The sequence below is a fragment of the Canis aureus genome, chromosome X (assembly GCF_053574225.1).
Source record: "Canis aureus isolate CA01 chromosome X, VMU_Caureus_v.1.0, whole genome shotgun sequence".
In the NCBI taxonomy this organism is placed as follows: Eukaryota; Metazoa; Chordata; class Mammalia; order Carnivora; family Canidae; genus Canis; species Canis aureus.
This window is the reverse complement of record NC_135649.1, coordinates 10260883-10276949: the sequence shown is the minus strand read 5'-3', so window position 1 is coordinate 10276949 and position 16067 is coordinate 10260883. Positions and strand designations below refer to the sequence as shown.

The window sequence follows — 16067 nt, the reverse complement described above, 5'->3', positions numbered from 1 at the left end:
ATTTAAAATCATCATGACATGTGCTTAATAGTATTTATTACTATGCATTTATAGTATTAGGTCATATAGATAGTTGGATATTAAAAACTATCATATAGTCGACAGGAAATGCCAAGAAGTAATAAAAGTTTTAGTGAAGATCAGATTTCAGGTATGTCTTACATTTATTGAAGTATCACATATACATAATTATTTAAACCTCTGAAAACACGTATAATGACAATATAGAATTTTCTTGAAATCTTTTATCCAGACAATTTCTGCCTTTAAAGCAAATCATATTCATTTCAGGTTCAAGATAAGGAATAAATAAGTACAATAAGATACTGTCCTTAGAATCAGGTGTCTAAACTGTTCACAGTGAATACACAAAAAAAGTCTTGAATAGTGAAACATTGTTCCCACACCTCAGAACAGAGCTAGGTCTATTGAAGAGCAGGAAGAGGTTTGGAAAAGGATTATCTAGGCTGCCATACAAAAAATATGGCAAAATTAAAGAAACACACAAACACAAGAAAGTATGTTGGTAGCGGGTTACAATGGTTCAAACTTTTTGGAGCAAAAGTTTTGATTCAAAATATTTAGAATTTGCATACACTCTGACCCTGAAACTCAGCTTCCAGTATTATATCTAAAGAATTTTAAGGGGTACCTGGGTGGCTCAGTTGGTTAAGCATCTGACTCTTGGTTTCAGCTCAGGTCATGAGATTGAGTTCTGAGTCAGGCTCTGCACTCAGTGGGCAGTCTGCCTGAGATTCTCTCCATCTCCCTGGGCTCCTCCCCTGCTCATGCACACGCATGCATGCTCTCTAATAAAATCTCTTAAAAATATGAAGAATTTTAACACAGAAGATTATGGCAAAGGGATAAATGAATACCACCACAAAAGTCATCAAATCACAAGAGAAGACAGCAAAATAAGAAGGAACAGAAGATCTATACGAGATAATTACAAAGTAATAAGTAATTGTACATCCTTACCTATAAATATTACTTAAATGTAAATGGATTGAATTATCAAAAAACACAAAGTTACAGTAATCCAAAAAATATGGTAGCGGCATAACCTTAGATACAGACGAATAGAACAGAATGGAAATCCCAGAAATAAAACCACACATGGTTTTATTTAGTCACCTAATATTTGCAAAGAGAACCAAGAATAGTCAGTTGAGGAAAAGACAATTTCTTCGATAAACAGTGTATGGAAATTTGGATGATATCTATATGCAGAATAAAACTGCACCCCTATTTTATATTACTCACTAAAATTGACTTAAATGAGTTAAAGAATTAAATGTAAGAACTGAAACTGTAAAACTCCTAGAAGAAAACATGGGGGGGGGGGAAATTCCTTGACATTATCTCAGCAATGATTTTTCAGATGCCATATCAAAAGCACAGGCAAGAAAAGTAAAAATAACTGAGACTACACCAAACTAAAAGTCTTCAGCACAACAGAATAAAGTAAAATAAAAAAATAACAAAAAGGCAACCTACAGAAGAGCAGAAAACATTTACAAATCATATCTGATAAAGGATTAATTTATACAGAACTCCTACAACTCAACAGCAAAAAAACCAAACGAAAAACAAACGCAATTGGCTTAAGAAAATAGGCAACATACGCGCACAGATCTTCTTCCAAACGTGACAGACAAATGGACAACAGGTCCATGAATGGTGCTTAACATCACTAATCATCAGGGAAATGCAAATCAAACCACAATGAGATACCTCACACCTGTTCAAAGGGCTATTATCAAAGAGCCAAGAGATAAGAAGTCTTGGCACCTAACATAACACTGTATGTTAACTAAATGGATTTAAAAATAAAAACTTTAAAAAAAAATGAAAAATATTTTAAAAAGAAGTCCTGGCAGGATGTAGAGAAAAGGAAACCCCTGTGCACTTTGGTGGCAATATGATTTGGGACAGGCATGAATGGAAAATCACATGGAAGTTCCCTCAAAAATTAAAAATAGAATTACTCTTTAATCCAGCATTCCGCTTCTGGGTATACATCTGAAAGAAAAATCATGATCTCTAAAAGATATCTGTACCCCCATATTCACTGCAGCATTGTTTACAGTAGCCAAGACAGGAAAACTACCTAAGCACTAGTCCCTTGATAAACAGAAAAAGAAATTGTGATACGAAAATGGAATATTATTCAGCTATAAAAAAGGAAATCTGGGCAGCCCCAGTGGCTCAGTGGTTTAGTGCCACCTTTGGCCCAGGGTGTGATCCTGGAGACCCGGAATCGAGTCCCACGTTGGGCTCCCTGCACGGAGCCTGCTTCTCCCTCTGCCTGTCTCTCTGCCTCTCTCTCTCTCTCTCTCCTGTGTGTCTCTCATGAATAAATAAAATCTTAAAAAAAAAAAGAAATCCTTCCATTTGTAACAACATGGAGGAAACTTGAGGGCATTAATGCTAAGTAAAATATTGACAAATACTATATGACAGTTTTATGTGGGATCTAAAGAAAGACAAGCTAATAAAAAACAGTAAGTTAGTAGTTTCCAGCTGTGGGACTATGGGGAAAATGGGCAAAGGTGGTCAAAAGGTATAAACTTCCAGTTAAAAGATGAGTAAGTTCTGGGACTCTAATATACCAGCATGCTGACTGTAGTTAAGAATTCTATACTGTATACTTGAAAATTCCTAAGAATCTATTAAAAATTCTCACCCACAACAATCAGAACAGAAAGGTAACTATGTCAGGTAACAAATATGATAATCATCTTGCAACATGTTACCTATATCGAATCGTCACACTGTTCACCTTAAACGTACACGATGTTACATGTCAATTATATCTCAATAAAGCTGGGAAATAATCTCTACTTCAGAGCAGGTTTTTATTTCCCCACTGAGGGGATTAATCCTAAAACTTCTTTAGTAATTAGTTCCCTTTCACTGCACCCTAGGAAAAATAAGTAGGACTTACTGGAGAAGAGACAAAACATCATACATTATAAGCTACTGCCTGGTTCTAGGCTCTACAGAAGTCCTTGACCTAGACAAAGGATTTATTATTTTGCTGCCAATGTGGTAAGTGGAACTTTATGCACAATGAAATTAATTAACCCTGGCCCATTTGATGCTTGCTCTAGGATCAACGGTGGGCTCGTTAATAGCCAGAGTTTGAAAACCATTCAGATCATTCTAGTCCAACCCACTCACTTAATAGTGAAAAATCAAGCCCAGAGAAGTTTCTTACGCAAGAACACACAGTACATTAGTAGTTGACCTGAGAGTTGAATATATGTGCTCCCATTCTGATCAACTACATTTTCCCCTACCATGCCACCTTACTCATATTTCTAATTTTAATCATGCACCAACTTGTACACCACACAAGGGCAGATGCCTGGTTTTAGTAACTCTCACATGTGGCACATTGTGGTCCACAAAGCAGATGTTTGCTAAAATGTTATTTTAAAAAGATATTACCACGAGGGAGGCAGTAACAAAGAGGTAATACAGACACAGAAAAATCTGAGTTTGCACCTTAATTTTGTTCCCAAATGAAGAACAAGCCAAAATGGAAGAGCAAGTTAACAAATGGCCTAAAGTAGTAGAAACCGTACACTCAAGGAATACAAGAGCTCCTAGTTTCTACAGCCCTGGAGAGCAAGGACCTGGTTATGTATTTTACGACATCGTCATGTTTGACTCACAGAACCCTAAGCCTCATAGACTGAGATCACAGCCAATTTAGATTTTGCAAGGAATTTTCTTCTTACTGGCAAATATTTGACCTATTTAATGAGTCTCCTCACAAAATTATAAGTTGCAAAGATTTCTTCAATGTAAGCAACTCAGGAGCTTCCCACCATGATGCCAATGCCATGCATGAACAGATGTTCAGTAAGCATTTCTTGACACTGCTAAGAAAAGTTGTCTCGGAATTTGAGTGCTCAAGCAGACATTACATGAACAAGCCGTAGGCATACAATGATTAAATTACTTGTAGCCAGAAAAATAACTGAGGCAGCAGAATCTTCTCTCAAGCTCACCAAACAGATTCCTTCCAGGAGAAATCTGGCCTTGGCCTTGGTTACTGTATAGAGATCATATGGATTAAGTAGTGATATGGATATTTCTGCTGCTAATAAACCAATTAGGACTCTTATATGAACATATTTCAAGGTTGGTAGTTAAGCTCTAATAGAAACATTTAAGGTGATTATTTCTAGGTTCTAGGCACTTCCCTCTATGTGGAAAATCGATGGTTGTTTCCCAAAAAAGCCCAAGTCCAGATGAATATATTGATCTTCCTCAAAATTACAGGACGGAATGTATAACATCCCCATCTCTTCTACTCTTCATCTTCTGTGGCTGGTAGCACAGTTTAAAAGTAAGCAGGTCTCCTGATGCTAATAAACTGACATTTGTGGTGCAGCCTACAAACTATGTTCACAGGTCTAGTGTAAGCCACACGAAACTCAAGAATATCTGCTTCAATAAGCTATCCAACACAAGGAATATGCATCTTCCCTCCCCCACTCCTTAGTATTTTCATTTGATCTCTTTTGAAGTAAACCATTTCATTAATACAAAAAATAGACCAACATAATAGACACAGTATAAATTATTTGGATACAGACTTACACTGCTACATAAATTAATTAAATTCTCAGTGATGTGTAATCTGATGGAATGGTGAAATAGTGCTGCAGCAAACATTCCGCAAGGATTTGGCTCAATTGTATATCATTTGACACTTTGGAAATAAATTCCTTGTTAAGTTGAAAGTGATAAATTTGGTTTATAGTAATTATACATAGACCATATAATTAAAATGTAATAACATTTCAACTCTTAAAAATGGGCTCTATTTGGGGTTTAACATAGTAGCAACTTGAAGATAGCATAAAGTATAAACTTGTTTTTAATCATTTTCTAAAAAATTTCGAATTAAGGGGAAAACACGGTTCTGAAGTTAAAACATATCAATAATGCAATGGAAATCTCAGGTGACTGAGCTAAGGTATAAAGAAACAGAGCTAGAAAGCCTTTTCAATACTATGAAAATACCTCATTCTTGACTCAATCACCTATATTACAGAGAGGGGAAGAACTGGCTAAAGCATGGTTCTTTAAAATAGCAGCTAATCCAAAAATAATTCACACTTATATTTTGGAAATTTATAACTTTTCAAGTAAAACACTGAACTACAATTTAAAGAAGGCTCTTAGGAATAATGTCAATTTAATTCAATTTTACAAATATTTATTGAATACCTACCAGGAGCTAAGAAGGCTCTGGGGTATTTAAAAAAAAAAAAAAAGTAAGATCAAGGTTTCTGCCTGTAAGAATGGCAGTAATGAAGGGAAACCAGATGTGTAAACAAGTTTTAAAAATGTGATGACTGCTATACTCTCATGTGCACATAGAGAACCACGAGGGCACAGATGAAGAATTAATTCAATATAGTTTGAGGGTGTCAAGGGAAGCTACAGAGGAAAACACCCGAGATCAGACTTCGGCAATGAATTCGCCAGGTAGGGAAGCATGGAAGGGACATTCCAAGGGTATGGCAGCATGATCAAAGACCTAGGAGAATGCAGTGCACTTGGCTAAGAGAGCATGACAGATCAGGACATTGATTCTTGAACTGGAGTACAAAAACCTGCCCCATCAGAATCTGGAGTTAAATGAGACTAAGATGCTTAGGTCCCACGTCTAAAGATTCTGTTTCAGTAGGAGTGGGATACAGCCCAAGAAATTTTAGAATCTTAATTTGTTGTCCAACATTTTTGATTCAGTAGATCTAGACTAGTCCCTGGACCACACTGCAGGGACACTGGCTTAAAGTGTTGGTGATAGCAGGGAAGGGGGACTTGAATTGAGGCTGTAAATCTAGATCACGGCAGAAATGTGGAAGATTTCGTATTTCATGGTAAGGAGTTTTGTCTTTGTTTTGTAGACAATGGGAAGTTAGGAAAAACACCGTGGCTGAAAATGACAACCAGCTATTTAATTCAGTTCTGCAGACTGGCTTAGCTGGATGTTTCTTCTGACCTTGGCTAGGCTCCCTCATGCATCTGTGGCCAGATGTGGGTCATGCAAGCAGTTTTGCTGATCTATGCTAGCTCTCTGGTCTCTGGTGCTTCAATTAGGCCAATTGGGCTGACTCGGCTCTGCCCCAAAAGATGAGTGGTCTCTCATCTCCTAGGAGGCTGGCCCGGGCTTGTTCACGTGACAAGAGCTGGATTCCAAAAGAAAGAGTGGAAGCACTCAAGGACACTTGAGACCTAGGCTTGTAACTGATAGAGCGCTAAGTCTGTCACATTCTATTGGTCAAAATAAGCCACAAATCCACCCCACCTTTAAGGGGTAGGGAGGATTACCTTTTGATGGGTGTGAAGGGAAACAGAATTTGCCACTCCAAAGTAAGCCTCTTTAGCCTAAGGATTATCTTGAGCTGGTTATTTTTAAGAAACAGTAGACACAGGAAAAGCTCTGAAAGCCTAATAGAAGTTACCCTTCCATAAGAGACATTTACAAGGGAAACCTCCGTTTCTAAGGGTGTCTCCCTTTTCTGTACCAGGAAGAGAAGGATGATTCTAATCTCAAGACGCTCTTATCAATGGAGAAGCCCCCCAGGTTAAATCTGCATAAAAATCTTACCCTTGTTTACCATACTTGTCCTGATAACCTCCCCCAACTGGCTCTCCCCACTCTGGATCCTTCTTGTGTCTTTAGCTGGAGATGTATTTAAGGCAGTGGCTCAGGTCATTTCAGAGAGTTGCTCAGTTTTCCTGGGTCTCTCCCACTGAGTGATACAGGAGGTATGTTATTCAACTTATGTTTCTATCTTCTTTATCTTTTACCACAGGGGGTCTCAGCCAAGGATCCTGAAGGGAAATTAGTTTCCTCCCCCACACGTGGAACTTTAAAGTCCTGTTGTAAAGGGGCATGGGTAAAGGGAAGCCATCATTGCCCATCAATTCACCACTGAAGTTAACTCATGTCCTTGTTTCTCTTAATTTTCATAGGTTAAGCACCTAGCAGAGCCTCTGGCACAAGTTAGGAATTTAAAAGGGAGAGGAAAAAGGGGCAGCCATTTACTAAACAGGATAGAGATGTTAGCATAGCAATGTTTCAGGAATATTCCACTGACAGTGCCATTGAAAAATCAGTTAGCAGTAGTGGAGACCAGGGCACTTAGGTGGCTCAGTCAGTTAAGCATCTGCCTTCAGTTCAGGTCATGATCCCAGGGTCCCTGCTCAGTGGGGAGTCTGCTTGTCCCTCTGCCTCTGTGTGTTCTCTGATTCTCCCCCCCCCTCTCTCAAATAAATAAATAAATAAATAAATAAATAAATAAATAAAATCTTTTTAAAAAGTAGTGGAGACCAGAGCCAGAAAAATTATTTTAACATTTTCTCCCAGTCTGTGAAAAGGAGAAGAATGCCAACTGAAGCAGCGGCAATGGAAGAAGAGAACAGAATGGAGAACTCTTGTGTAGGTATATTCAGTGGGTCAATGTGGCAGAGTGGCTGAGGTGAATTCTAGATTGTGAATATGACTCCTGGATTTGGGAAGATCTAGGATTACATGCGAACCCTGTCATCTTGAATCACTTGATTCAACCAACCTTAAATTTCTTCATCTGCGCATGAAGTACACAGTGCACACACCAAGGACAAGGGACAACACGTGTGCAGTGAGGATCAGGTCTCCAGAGAGACAACCATCATCTACCAATCCTCTATGCAAGGATCTGGAACAACAATGAATGCTGTCCCAGAAAACCAAGGCATAATCTGCGTAAAGACCATAGTATTCACAGATACCACCACCAGCAGGCCAATGTGGATCAGGAATATGGGTGCATGCCCTCTGTATTGCTGCCTCCAGAAGTAATCATAACCAAATGTAGACCCTAGTTTCCCTATCCAGTAGAGGACAGGATGTTGACACTAGCAACCGGAGAAAGACCAAATAGACAAAGCGAGAACAGCTGCCCTCCCACCTACATGTTTTAAAAATGGAACCCCACTATACATACAGTTTGGTCAACTACTTTTTCTACTATGTACTATGAATGTATCAACTGATATAAGTACTTCTATCACATCATTTTGTTTTTATTAAGTAGGCTCCACACCCAACATGGACCCCAACATGGGCTTGAACTCATAACCCTGAGATCGAGACCTAAGCCAAGATCAAGAGTCAGATACTTAACCAACTGAGCCACCCAGACACCCCTCTACCAAATCACTTTTAATAGCTGTGTAAAATTCCACTTACTTGTACCATTACCGAATCCCTATGTGGGAAAAACTTTATTTGCTCCATATTTGTTAAAGCAATTGGATCCTGTAACGGAGAACACCAGGCACACCTGATCCTTTACAATAAATATTTAGAAGTAAAATTCCTGAGTCAGAGTGTGAATAATTGCAAAATTCTTAGATATACTGCTAAACTGTTTTAGTGATTTATATTCCTGTCAAAGGAGTAACAGAATGTTACCTTCCTGGAATCTTCACCATCACTAGCTATACCCCCGTTATGTATTGCTACATAATGAATTACCACAAACATAAAGGCTAAAAACAACACACATTTGTTACCTCCCAGTTTGAGCTTGTCAGGAGTCTTCACATGGTTAAGCTATGTTCTCTGCTTCAGTCTCACCAGCTACAATCAAGATCTCAGCTGGGCTGCATCCTTATCTGGAGGTACAATGAAGAATTCATTTGGAAGTGCTCTCAGATTGGTGTCCAAATTCATTTCTATGTGGCTAGATGACTGAGAGCTTCTAGAAGCCTCCCTCAGCTCCTGAACGTTTCCTGATAGTTCCTTGTCATCTAGCCCTCTATACAAGCTGTTCGCCACATGGCACCTTACCATAGTATAAAATAGAGCCAGTTTGTAAGAGTCTTTTTTTTTTTTTTTGTAAGAGTCTTATATAACATCATGCAATCACAGGAAAAATACCCCATCGGCTTTACCACTTTCTGTTGGTTAGATGCAAGTCACAAGTTCCACTCAAACTCCAGTGGAAGGTTTTCTACCATGATGTGGATACTGGGAGGTAGGAGTCCTGAGAGTCCACCTTAAAGTCTGGCCACCCCCTAAATATTATCATTTGTTTTACTTTTTACAAATTTCACATAAATTAATCATTGTTTTCACTTGTGATTTAGTTTGCATTCATTTTGCCTTGATAATTAAAATTATTTTTAGTGGGAAATGTGGTCAACACTAAGTGCTGCTCACAAAGAAATAACATAGAATGCTCACAGCTCTAGCAAAAATTAACCATAAATTGCCTAGAGCTCTTTCTGTACTGAATTTAAATGACCAGACATCAAAATAATATCAAGAGAAGTAGTATTTCATGATGTTTAGAAGAATGCTCTCTGGAGCAAAAATGCCTGAGTTTGAATATTGACTTTACAAGCTATGAAACTTTCTGGCCAACTACTTAGCCTCCGAGGCTCAGTGCTTATATCTGTAAAATTTGGACTGTGTTAATTATGCTTATACTGAGCACTTGGTACATTCTGCAAACTTTCTAAGCAGTTTAACATGAATTAACTCATTTAGTTCTCACAGTAACCTTATGAAATAGATATCCTAAATTATCCTAGGGTATACTGAAAATTAAACGAGTTAATTTAAGTCAAGGCCATAGAACAGTGCCTGGCACATAATAAACACTCATTAGACATTAGTTATTATTGGGATACATGCAGTGCTGTGTTCCTCTCAGTACTCTGGGTGACACAAAGAAAATATAATGTTTAACTTTAAGAAGATTATTGAGAGAATAAGACATTCATAGGAAAACAGCGAAATCCGAATCACAGGTATTTCATTAGGCAACATCATTAGGCACATGCTTTGGCTAAGTCCACGGCACCCGGGAACTTCTGGAAGTGGCAAGCCACAAATCTGTTTTGAAGAATGGGTAGGATTTGGTTCTGGAGAAAAGTAGGAGTAGGAAATTACAAGTGAATGGAGCAGTTGGCTCAAAGGCAGAAAAAGCCAAGGTTGCTCTCTGCCAATAAATTAAATATAACTCTGATAGAGAATCAGGCATTCAGGAAGGAACAAGGTGAGGCTGGATAGGAATGTTGACACTACAATATGGGTGGCCTCGATGGACTGCATTAACACGTGAATATCTACTCATTTAGCTATCTTTCTTGTATTTATTCAGTGAACAAAATGACAGTTTGTCATAATGAAGACTCTATTTCAGTAAGAACATGAAATTCGATGCTAAGCTTACCTTCCTGATGAGGAAGGAAACAATGGAATGCCTTCAAGCCTTCAGTCTCTCACTTACTAATCTATCCCTCAAGACTTAACTCATATACAAGATGTCTCCCCAGACATTTACAAACTCCCAGAATATCTACTATCATTTATCACATGAAGACATAGTACCAATGGGATTCAGGGCAGGCATCCCCCAAAATATGGCACTTTGGTTATTTTCTATCAAAGTTACTTATTAGAAACAGCCCATATAAGAAGGAACACTTTGACCTCACCTTTGAACCCCTACATGCAGGAAATTCCACATGTGAAGGATATTCTCACTGCACCCAGAATGTAGAAGCATCCTTATAGCCAGAGGTAAGGAGTTCAGGGCCAAGAAGCCTATATAAAAAACAGGATTCCTTCATTAATTTGCTATTGTTTTGTGCCAGTCTCAGCCTATTGATAGTAATGCTATCTGCTAGAAATGTCTGGGCACACTTGCCTGGGAACCAGTGACTTTCCCATAGACATCTCCCCTTTCCAAACTATTGCTACAACTGGAGCAACCCTCGGGATTCTTATGATTACAATATGCCCTTCAGCAACAACTATGAGGGGAATTTGAAAAATAGAGGTTTATTGCTTACAAGACCTAAAAATTACACAGTACACCTAGGGCCCATAGCGAGGTCACAGGCAAAGAGAGGGGGCACATAGTCTTGAGGTTCTGCTTTTATTGAAGGTGGAGGCCTATGGTTTCACAGGCTCCCCTTTATTGGTGAATTTAAAACCCAGGAAGAAAAACGACCACTAGTCCAAATGGTCCGTTACTAAAATCAACCAAGAGCCCTAAAATGAAGGAGCCTGGGTGGGTGGAGGAGGCAGCCTGGCTCTTGATCTAGTGTTGTGGCTGGCCATGTATTTATTCGAGACAGCAATCTTTGAAGTGGACACGTAGGCATCAAAGCTTAAGTCAACAACAATAAATAAATAAATAAATAAATAAATAAATAAATAAATAAATAAAAATATTTTATATATATATATATATATAAGCTTTATACCACAGCCACCACAAGCCCAGACTCCTCCTTATCAAATATTTGTTTCTTTGCTTAAAAGATATAAAAACCTGCCTGCTTTGGTCTTCTTCAAGTTTATATTTCTGTAGGCTTCCATACATATGCAATTACATTTGTTTTACTCCCTTTTCCTAGTAATCTGTCTTATGTCAATTGAATTAGTAGACCAGCTAAAGAACCTAGAAGGGAAAAAGGAAAAGACTTCCTCCCCTACACTACACTGCATCATTAACTATCAAGTGTGCAAACTGCAACTTTCAATAAGGTCCCTTTCGAGCAGGGACCAGGATTTACAGCAGGAAATTACACTATTTACTGAGCACCTAGTACATTCCCAGCATTACGCTAGGTATCGTCACACATTGTGCATTGAATCTTTATCACTATCATGTGCTGTAAGCCTAACTCCAGAACCAAATTTTACTGCTATGATGACTAGAACAGTTTATGCTGAGGAAATATATTCTTTTTGTTGATTTATCTAGAATTATGGACACAAAAATTGGACCACAGAACTCATAGCTTTGTACCACACTAACACACAACGACAGCACCCCTGATTCATTTAACCTGTGATTTGAAAGGAGCTATGTTTTGGACAGGGCAGAGGTATAAATGCAAGAGAATGGACACTATCCTGAAAATCAGGCAACATGAAGCCTCCATTTAGGTTCTAAGTCTTGTCATGCTACTCCTATATGCCACACAAGGCCAATAATAATGTTTCTAGTGAATTTTTCCTATAGCTAGGCACATCTATTAATTCATTTTCCTCTTCTAGGCACGTCTATTAATTCATTTAATCCCTACAACTATATGAGTCTAAGTACTATGATAAACTTCATTTTATACATGAAAATATTTGCCTTCTGTCGGGTGAAAAAATTTCACTCCATATCAATCTTTTCCCTTACTGGTGAATTTTGACATGATACTCCTCTCTACCCTCCACCCCTAGCCTTTTGGGTACCAAGAGTCAAATTATACAAAGAAATGTTTTATCAGTGCTTTTTAAATGTGAGTAACAGGGCAGCCCGTGTGGCTCAGCGGTTTAGCGCCACCTGCAGCCCAGGGTATGATCCTGGAGACCTGGGATCGAGCCCCACGTCCGGCTCCTGGCATGGAGCCTGCTTCTCCCTCTGCCTCTCTCTCTCTCTCTCTCTCTCTCTCTCTCTCTCTCTCTCTCTCTGTGTGTGTCTAATAAATAAATAAAATCTTTAAAAAATAAAATAAATGTAACTAACATACATTTTCTGCTTAGCAAATTACTCAAACTATACAAGTAACTTGTTTTGAAACATGAGAAGTATCACGTAACTCTGCACCTCAGCCTATAAAAAAAAAAAATCAATGTAGTTCTATGTTCTACTCATAGGAAGATTACTCAAGTCAGATTTCGACTATAAAAGCATTTACAGGGGCACCTGGGTGGCTCAGGGGTTGAGCATCTGCCTTCGGCTCAGGTCGTGATCCCGGGTCCTGGGACTGAGTCCCATATCAGGTTCCCCACAGGGAGCCTGCTTCTCCCTCTGCCTATGTCTCTGCCTCCCTCTCTGTGTCTCTCATGAATAAGTAAAATATTAAAAATAAAATAAAAGCATTTACAGAAATTTAAAGTTCTCAACATGCAGAAGCATTAACCAACTGTAATACTTGCTAAATGGAAGATCTTATTTCTCCTGGGCACCTTTAATTTGCTTTTTCAGAGGATCTATTTACTTTTAAAAAAAAATCCTATCCTTTTTCACCTTGTCCTGCCATTACATCAGAGAAAATTTTCTCTACTCTCCTTTATCTGGGTCTTTCTGCTTCTCTGATTTTTTTTTCTTTTTTTTTAATTTTTTTTTTTTTTTTGATTCTCTGATTCTTGATAATAATTAGTTCTAGTTAAAAGAGATTGCTTTGGGTGCTGTTCATATTCATTAAAATGGGCAGCCACAGAAAACCGGAAAGGAAAGGGGAGAGTGGGAGTTGAGAAACTACAAAATAATGTTTATACGGCAGCACAACAAAGAGCAGAAATTCAACCAGTCAAGCGAAGGACTTGAAGAGTAAGTCTAGCAGGGCAGAGCCTCTTGCTACTACTCAAGGCCCCTGAGGATTCCCAGCAGTAGCAATGAAAGAGAAGCAGGGCTACCTCAACACACAGTAAAAATATTCAGGAATCTCAAGCTTAGCAACAGGGAAAATTCCAGAGGTGAATGTACACTGGTGCTGCTTTTCTAAATTCACAAGCTATAATGAGGTATAGATGGACAAAGTACTTTGTTAAAATGTTTTTTTAAAAATGATTCATCATGTCTTTTCATGAAGAACGATTCCTTTATACCTTGATGGGTCTTCTGTATTAAAGCACTGAGTTGTCAGGATGCCCACTATCTTTCTTTGTAGCTTATCAATATGTTATGAGAAAGACATTGCTAAAATAGCAGCGAAGTAAACAAAAGACTGGAAATTAGAACACTGGGTCCTCCACCATGTATTTTCCTTACTCATGGCAGCTATAAGGAGTTTCACTCTGGGGCAAGTTAAGTGGCTTTAAGTGGGTTGAAAAATGTTTAGGATTCAAAGTTCAATAAGATACCTATGTTTTTTTAAGATTTATTTGAGATAGAGGGAGATGGCATGCACGAAAGTCTGTGTGCACACAGTAGGGAAGGGCAGAGGGGGAGAGTGAGTCTTAAGCAGACTCCCCACTGAGCACGGAGCCCTACACTGGACTTGATCTCACGACCCTGAAATCACGACCTGAGCCAAAAGCAAGAGTCAGACACTTAACTGACTGGAACAGCCAGGTGCTCCAAAATAATACCGATTTTAAAGATATCAAAACTGAGCTTCAGGTTGTTTAAGAACCTTCCCTAATTAAAAAAAAAAAAAAGAACCTTCCCTAATATTACACAGCTAATGTGAAGCTCATAACTTTCACTATCATCTGTGTTCAGTTCCAAAGCTCTTGTCCCTTTAACCAATGTAGTCTACAGAAAAATGGGAACATGTCCCAAAGACTGCAATAAAAATAATTGAAGAGATGGATAATGGGCTTCATGAGGAGTTCTTAAAGATTCTGATAACATTCTGGATTATGAGACGTTAACATAGACTAATGTACACTTCTATATAGTCCCACTAGTTCTATATTCCCTTATTTTACATGCCTGTCTATAAAATAGAGGACCTTATTTTAAGATACAAGGGAAAAAATTAAATACTTTATAAAAACATACTAAGCAAAGAAGTCCTGGAGAAAGGAACCATGTGTAGTACCTATTCCTAGAGAATTTCAAGCAAAATTTGGACAGTCCCCTTTAACCTGCCTAAAAAGACATAGCTAGGGCAGATGTGCTCTCTATGGTCCTTTCTGCTTTATGATCCCATGATCCCATTACCTAACAGTTTGCAAATCACGAAGTCCGCAGTAGTTCATGATATCTCCATTTGTGCCTGTCAGTCGGGTAAGGAGTATGCAGCATAAAATCGTTTGCCTGTTACATGCAGTTAATATTAATACAGTATAATGAAATAGGATATGTTGATCCTATTTTGATTTAGGAGCTCTAGAAATGAAATAAGGTGTGCTCAAGGAGCGTTGGTGAAACTATTTTTCTCCTAAATGTCAGATAGTTAAGAAAGAGCCCATTTAGACACACTCATTTATATGAACCTTGTTCTTCCAGGCCTCACATCCAAAGTCATCAAAGATGAATGGTGTAATGGTTTAATGAACCAAGATTTCCTTCAAGTCATGGGTCACAGGGAGCGAAAGACATTAAAAATATTTCATTACTTTTAAATATCTTCAATAACACCATTTTAACTGTATTCTCCCCAAGACAACTCTATCAGAGCGTATTAGTGTCCAGCTGAACTTATTTCCCTCCTTACTCAGTTCATTTCATCTGTTGAGAAGATGCCTCTCGCCTTTCATAGTTCAGAGCTCAATCTTCAAACTAGGATGCTCACCTGCTCCAACATTCTCTTTCCTATGAAGCCTGTCAAACTAATGAACACTTTCACAGGCCATGGGATAGGAGACTCGAGTGATTGTGTGAGGGCTAAATATATCCTCTATACAAAAATGAAACACAGAGCAAATAAAAGCCTCAACTGAACCAAAATAGTGGCGATTCTGAAAGCTCATTTATGCTTCATAATGTTAATGTATTTGGAAAGAGAATCAGAAGCATGTGAGAAAAATATGGTATAAGGTCTCCGAGGGAATAAGGTGACTTGAGCTAATGCGTGCAAGGCTGCCTCCACCCCCATTACAGTAGCTGGTGGACTGGGCAATGGAAGAGTCAGGGAAGCATGCCCCAGCACTGGAGGGGGGTGGGCAGGAAAAGGCGCCATGGGCCTGCCATGAACTGAGCAGTTTCCACTAAGTGAAATTCATATAGGATCACTTAAAATGTAAGACTGACAAAATTCAAATCATCATAGAATACAGAAGCACAAAGCCTAAAGTAAAACGCATAGGTGGTATACCTGGAGAAATCAAGCATGATTGGGATTGCTTGAGAAGAGAATGAAGAGAGCAGAGAGAGGGACCTGGGAAGAAACCCAGAGGAAATTCACCATTAAAGAATTAGAAAAATGCTGCTGCATAAAATAAGCAGATTGCTGTAGCACTGAAGAAGAGGACTGAGTGTACTCGTGAAAAATATTTATTCCAGAAAACAAAACAAAAAAAATCACATTTTCATCATTAACGCCTTTCAGCAGGATGCCTGGGTGGCTGGGTCAGTTGAGCA

At 38.5% G+C, this 16067-nt stretch overlaps 1 long non-coding RNA gene across 1 annotated transcript in view; it reads right to left on the bottom strand.

Moving 5' to 3' along the window:
* The window catches only part of LOC144307546 (uncharacterized), a 155449-nt gene extending 146619 nt beyond the window's left edge, over nt 1-8830 (bottom strand). Inside the window, exon 1 of the long non-coding RNA XR_013374393.1 lies at nt 8593-8830. This is a non-coding gene — a long non-coding RNA (uncharacterized LOC144307546). The remainder of the gene's footprint in view (nt 1-8592) is intronic.
* Between the last annotated feature and the right edge of the window lie 7237 nt (nt 8831-16067).